This window comes from Taudactylus pleione, unplaced genomic scaffold, assembly GCF_031769625.1.
Source record: "Taudactylus pleione unplaced genomic scaffold, aTauple2 ptg000609l, whole genome shotgun sequence".
Classification (NCBI taxonomy): domain Eukaryota; kingdom Metazoa; phylum Chordata; class Amphibia; order Anura; family Myobatrachidae; genus Taudactylus; species Taudactylus pleione.
In genome coordinates, this window is record NW_028285011.1 from 6,835,007 (window position 1) to 6,842,450 (window position 7,444).

The 7,444-nt window shown below is 40.6% G+C and overlaps 1 pseudogene; it reads left to right on the top strand.

Moving 5' to 3' along the window:
• Positions 1-3,836: 3,836 nt before the first annotated feature.
• On the top strand, positions 3,837-3,955 carry LOC148480609 (5S ribosomal RNA; annotated as a pseudogene).
• Positions 3,956-7,444: the final 3,489 nt, after the last annotated feature.

A 7,444-nucleotide genomic window follows, 5' to 3' on the forward strand; every position in this document is an offset into this window, starting at 1 on the left:
ACAGACAAGTGTATAGAAACACGCGACTTTGTCTCCGCTGTGATTCCTTCGGCCTAAAAAGTCATTCTTCTGCTGTTCTTTGATATGCATGGTATGATCCTACAGCACTGGATTTCCCATGGACAGATAATTATTAATGACTACTGTGCAAACGTCCTGAAGACCCATTTGCATGGAGCCATGAGGAAGAAAAGACCATATTTGCTGAAGAAACAGTGTTTTTTGCTCCAAGACAATGCCCGACCACATGTTGCTGCTGTTGCATTGGCAACATTGACTGAAATTTATGGGACAGCATTGGAACACCCTCCATATAGCCAGGACTTAGCGCCCTGTGATTTCTGGACATTCCCAACCCTGAAAAAACAACTGCGCGGAAAGAAGATGATGAGTGAAAAATGCCACAGTTGCAACACTAAAGGGTAAATTTACTAAAGTGAGAGTTTTTAGAAGTGAGTTTTAAAAGTGATGTTGCCCATAGCAACCAATCAGATTCTAGCTATTATCTTCTAGAAGGTGCTAGTTAAATGTTAAGTAGAATCTGATTGGTTGCTATGGGCAACATCACTTTTAAAAGTCACTTCTAAAAACTCTCACTTTAGTAAATTTACCCCTAACAGTGATGACACAAAACTGTCACGGCCAGGGTATTTCAGCATGGCGCTAGGTGAGTGTTACCTGTGAGGTCATTGTGGCGCGGGCTGTCTGGTGGCGGAGCTGGTGTCTGGCGGGGGGCTTTGGCTGCGCGCGTTGTTGTGCGGGCCTGTTGTCACTCTGCGCTGGTAAGGCCTGGCGGCGTCTCCATTCCGTTTGGCATGGGCGCCGCCATCTTGCCCTCTGGCCATGTGATGCAGCTGGCCAATCCTGGTGAGTCACATGTTCCCTCCTGCCAGTAACCGCACGGCATGGGGTATTTAGGAAGGGTCAGTGCCTTCCTTCTTTGCCAGTGCAACGTGTATCTCAGCCTAGCTGAGAGGGAGTTCTCTGTGCTTTCCTGTTCCTGTGAATTCGCTGTCTGCCAGTCTGCCTGTCAGCTCCTAGCTCCCACTGGACTACCCCGGTTCCTCCATCACCCTTGCCCATACCTGAGTGCCTGAGCCTGCTGACATCCTGCGCTTCAGTTCACTACCTGCAAACCTGGCTTGATTATTTTCAGTTCACTACCTGCAAACCTGGCTTGATTATTTTCAGTTTCACTACCTGCACACCTGGACAGCTCTAATTGTTTCTACTTGGACATTAACTCTTTTGCTCCCACCACAGAACTCTTGTGCACATTTATATATTCCTGGACTTTTATTTACTGCCACATTATATGTCTACTCAAGCACTTATTAAAAATCGTAGTTTTATTTTCAAATCTGCTTCTGTGATCGCTCCTGCTACCACCCCGGGTCCACAAACAACCCAGAACATAACAAAAACAGTCTACTGCACGTCTTTAAATCATTGTTGAAACGCCGTAAAAATGTATTGAATGGGAAGGACGTAAAAATGTTAATATCCTGTGGATTCATCTAATTCTGAATAAAAACATCAGTCTCATTACTTTTCAAACAGCTATATATATATATATATATATATATATATATAGGAATCAGCACCTCTTAAGAACTATAGTGCCCCAATTTCGAAATCTGGACTGAAGGGCAAATCTGCTTACTACTCATTAGAATCAAAAGGGAACCATTTAAATGTTTTTTATGAAATGGTGAAAAAAGATCTTTGCAGTAATGAGGCAAATTATACAACTATTAAGAAACAGAACCTCAGCAATAGAGAAAAAGAAGCCCTGAAGAATCTGAGAGATAATCAGGAAATAGTTCTAAAACCAGCTGATAAAGGGGGGGGTTTGGTTATCATGGACTGTACATACTACCTCAAAGAAGCATGTAGACTCCTTGATGATGCAAATTCCTATGAAAAATTAGAAAAAGATCCAACAGAAGAATACACAGAAGAATTGAGAACTATTCTACTATATGGTTTACAAAGGAATATTATAACAAAGGAAGAATTTAAATTTTTAATGAAATCAAACCCCACAACCCCGATTTTTTACTTCCTACCTAAGATCCACAAATGCATGACGGAACCTCCTGGGAGGCCCATTATAGCGGGAATTGAATCACTTACCTCCAATCTCTCTAAATATGTTGATATCTTTCTCCAGAAATATGTTATAAAATTGGAATCTTATCTGAAAGACACTACAAGTGTCCTACAATACATGGAAGGTTTTGAATGGAGACAGACCTATAATTGGATAACTATTGATGTCCAATCTTTGTATACGTGCATCGAAAATTCCAAAGGTATCAACGCAGCAAGGACTTTTTTAGAGATGGATGAAGAAATTGAAGTTCCCCATAAGGAATTTTAAGCAATCGTATGTCTTTTATTCTCACCCATAATTATTTTACATTTTTAAACCAATTTTATCGTCAGACATGTGGAACGGCGATGGGGACTACTTTTGCCCCAAGTTTTGCAAATTTGTTCATGGGATGTTGGGAGAAAAATTATGTGTATAATAATAACCCTTTTAAAGATAACATTATTTTTTACAAGAGGTATATCAACGATATTTTAATCATCTGGGAAGGATCAGAAGGAAATTTTAACTATTTTTTATCACATATCTTAAATAACAATATGAATCTTAAATTTACATCAAATTTTAATAACACAAGTATTGAGTTTTTAGATTTGGTTTTAACCGCCACAGAGGATAAGATTTGTACTAAGAATTTCATTAAAGGAGTGGATGCTAACAGTTACCTGCATTTTAAAAGTTGTCACTTAGATAAATGGAAGAGAAACATCCCATACTCCCAGTTCTACAGGATCAAACGCAACTGTAGAGAAGTTACAAGCTGTAAAGAACAACTAGAAGTATATGTTAACAGGTTTAGAGAGAAAGAATATCCTGAGTCAACAATAATGACAGCAATGCGGAAGACTCAACAGTTAGAAAGAAGCAAATTACTCCAATATAGAACTGAGAAACCACAGAGAAATGATGCAGTACCATTTATAACTACTTATAGTGGTCATGAGAAACAAATCAAGAAATCACTCAACAAGAATTGGAATATCCTTCTGATGGACCCAATTCTTAACAAGATTTTCCCTCCCAGACCTCAAATTGTTTTTAGAAAATCAAGGAATTTGAAAGATTTATTACCACCAAGTATGCTAAGGGATAAGGACAAAACAACTAATAATACTTTGCAATGTAAGGGTAGCTACAAGTGTGGCCGTTGCAATATTTGCAAATACCTCCATCCAAAAAGAAAAACCTTCATGAATTCAGATGGACCTAAGAAATACACTATAAAGAATTTTATGAACTGCAATTCGACATCAGTAATCTATCTGCTAGAATGTACATGTGGACTTAAATACGTTGGCAAAACTAAAAGACCCTTGAAAATGAGGATTCAGGAGCACATCCGAAATATTAAAAATCAAGTAGAGGGACATGCAGTCTCCAAACATTTTTTAACAGAACATAATTCTAATGCTGAGGAGATTACTTTTAAAGCCATTGAACATGTGACTTTAGGAGAGAGAGGAGGAGATTTGGGCAATTTATTATCAAGAAGAGAGATGTTTTGGCTGTTTGAATTGGACACACTGGCACCACAAGGCTTCAACGAATACTACGAAATTGCTCCCTTTTTATGATACATTCAATTCCCATCTACTATTATACCTCCCTATTGTAGGGATGGGCCTGACCAGTACCTCTAGGGGTGAACTTATTGGGAAGATCAGGTATAGTAGAAATAATTTGGCAGTACTCACCCCCCCCCACTTCTTTTGCAGATTATATTTGCTGTCATACCATCATGTATGAGCCCAATCTCGTCTGATCTTGGAAGCAAAGCATGATTGGGCCAGGTCAGTACTAAGAATGGTAACCTCTTAGGAATACCTGGTGCTGCAAATATACGTTGAATCTGCAATGAATACAAGGTGGCATGGCCTAAAAAGGGAATTTGAATGTACCTGCATCTCTTGGAGATACATATACAACTATATCAATTTATACAAGCTCCAATTATGGGACTGGGAGTTTAGTATCATTGGGCCTGATTAGTACTAAGATTGGTGACATCTTAGGAATTCCAGGTGTTGTATTGATCCTGCACCGGTTCTACATGTCAAGAAAAAGAAGAACCTAAGAATAAGAAAACTAGTAGCATTATCGAAGATTTCATTCTGAACCTATGGACATATTTATTATGAACTATGGATATTATTCAGAACATTATACGAATTATATCTCTCTTTATCACATATGAACTTATTGCAATGGACCCAACCCCTAATATGCATAAACACCTTCTCATTTCACATCATATTATGCCATAATATGCACTAGTATGCAATTTGTTCCTCTATATATATTTCTTTCCTATTTATTTCATTCTTATTTAATTCATCCATGTCCTATAGTGGATCTCCAATGGCGTTATATTTCTGTTAAAACAACCAAAATGTGCCACTTAATATATTTCTATTAATAACCTTATACTTTTTGATACCAACTCTAATATTAATTTTCTATTTTAGAAGAAACTGGAGACTTTTCCCTTTTTTATTTCACAAAGATGGGCGGAAGTTATCCCCACCAGGTACAACAGAAGGGCGGAAATGATGTACTGGTAGAAGAACATCGCGGTCACATGCATAGTCACATGCACAGTCAGGGCGGAAGTGATGCCTAGCCCGGGACGCGAGTGGCCATGATCGAGAGTCTAGGAGGAGACAGGCGGCAACGTATGGTGACGCGGAGGAGACGTGCATCGTCATGGAACACGTGCATGCCAACGGAGAGGACGTGGATGCAAGGACGCCACGTAACCTGGACGGACAGGGGCTTCCATCATTGAGGTGTCGCGCCAGAGTGAGGGCGGAAGTACTGTTAGTAAGGGCAAAGCTTTGCCGCAACGTTAGAACACTGAATAACATCCCGTTATTTATGAATTGGTTAAAGCACTACTGGAACATGCTTATTAGGAACTGATGAACTGATATTAACAAAAAATTTAGTATGTATGAGGGTCATGGATCACACAGGATGTGACGCGGATTCCTGACCTTTTGAACCCCTAGTGGGCTATAAAAAGCGAATCTTTACACTCACACACCATCCCCTTGATGAAGTCATAGACGAAACGCGTTGGGAGTGTCTGCTGCTACTTCATGCACTCACTTTGGACTACTACTTCTCTTTCTCATTCAGATAAGCTGCTATTTTTAATTTGCCATTTTTAAAAAAATATATATATATTTTTTTTTTACTGTCTTTTTTATTGCCTTTTTTCATTATTATGTAATCTAAGGCATTTTACTAGCCTACTGGTTGGAAATCCTATAATTGTTCACAATAAATTATTTTTTATATATATTTATTCTTTATACTGTTATTTATTGCACTAGCACTTTTTGGTTTTCAATACTTGCCTAATAAGGATTGCACTGTTATTTTGAATGAGTATTGGTTTTCGCTTAAAACCTCATCTAACCTTTTATTATGCTGATGCAAGAATAAGTGGTACTCTTTGTATACATATTATTTCTATGTATTAGTATCTTGTCACACTGCAGTCACATTTATTTCTTAACAGCAAACTGGTCGCTCTATTGTCAATTTACACTTTATCTATGGTTTCCAAAATACTCACACTAGTATTATATCATTGACCCTGAGCTGACGTCTATAAAATTGAGGCTAAGTTGCTGTATTTATACACTACACGTATCTCTTTTTCCCTAACTTTTTTATTTACAAGTGTTGGCGCTTTATCCACCATTTTCTCTATACATATATATATATACACAGTGTTCCTGCTAGCTTGTTTCAGCGGGACGTCGCGTCCTGCTCGCTAAAACAGCAAGCCCCCAGCCTTCCCCGTCCGTGAGCCGCAGTGTCCCGCGGGTGGGAAAAGTCATGAGCTTTGGGGAAGCCCAACACGTCCGTAAGTGCTGGGCACGTCCCCAAGCATGACAAATTGGAGGTGTGTACCAAGGACACGCCCCTTCCCCAACCGGGCGATCGGGCACATTCGGGCAGAAGCTACGCACAGAAGCCGGCTGGAAGGAAAAAGGTGGGGTTGTCGCCGGCTGGACGCATCGCAGCAGCCGCGGCTACTTGTGGTTAAACAGTTTTTCAGGCAGTGGTGTATCTATCCTGGTTGCAGGGTACGCAGTGCACATGGGCTCATGGGTCCAGAAAGGGAGGCTCCGCAACACACACTATGCACACAGGACCGACCGCTGTGACTCCTGTGCAGTGCGCCAGCTCCTTATGCTTCTAGCGTGCCGCCATCTAATTAGTGGTGTATTCAGATAAATAACTCCACACAGAGGCTAGCAAAGTTTTTGCACATGTGCAGAACAGAGGGGTCGATTCAGACCAGGACGCTAAGCTGCACTCTCTCGCAGCCAAAAGGGGCCGGGTATGCAAATTCCGCAATCGCACTGTCTAGTGTAAGGACACTCTCTAGGTCTTAGAGAGTGACGGCAGAGCGAACACACGCCGGTATAAAGACGACCACTTTTCTTTCTTAATACACGTCATCTCCAGGAACTGTATGATTCTCAGAACCATCAAGAGCCATCGGAGCTGCACGCATCGCTTGAGGTAGACTCTACCCCACCGCAAGCACTGCCATCACTGCAGGCTGAAATACAACCAAGTGACGTGTACAATGACGCATCTTTTGCTAATTATGCACACCCATAAAACGCTGTTTAGACGCCCAGACACGCCTGCGTTCATAGCACCACTCCCCCATTCACAAGCACCTTCCCCTGTTACTACCCACTAACGGCACTATCTGTCACTCAAGTTAGCGTCCAGTCTGTGTACTATGAGCGCACAATTCCGAAGCGCAGTGGGTGACTCACACATGAGCATATTGATGCAAACGCATGAGCAAACGGGCGATTATCGGCCATAGCGTCCTGGTCTGAATCAGGCCCAGAGTCTTTGCACTCTGCTGCGCATGCAAATTTATCACTGGAAAGATGGTGCTGTGAGAGAAGCATAGGGAGCTGGCACACCGCACAGGAGGCACACTTCATCAGGTACTGGTGGAGGCTAGCGCACTGCACACGTAGAAAGCTTTCCTTTTTTAAAAGGATAATTCCAACCAAAACAGGTAAACTAAGATAATCACCCATAATTAGCCACACATGTAAATAAATCAGTAAATAAATATAATAATTATCTTCTGCCCCCTGCTGGGTTTGTTGAATATAAATACAGTAACAAGTATTGATCTATTTAACAATTGCATTTTCAGCTTACAAGATCAATACAGTTACACAATATTTTATTATAACTTAACAATGTTTAGAACACAGGATAGTTTTTACATTTTGTAATATTCAAGTGTCCGAGTTTGTTAGCTTGGTAAGTACTGTTTCC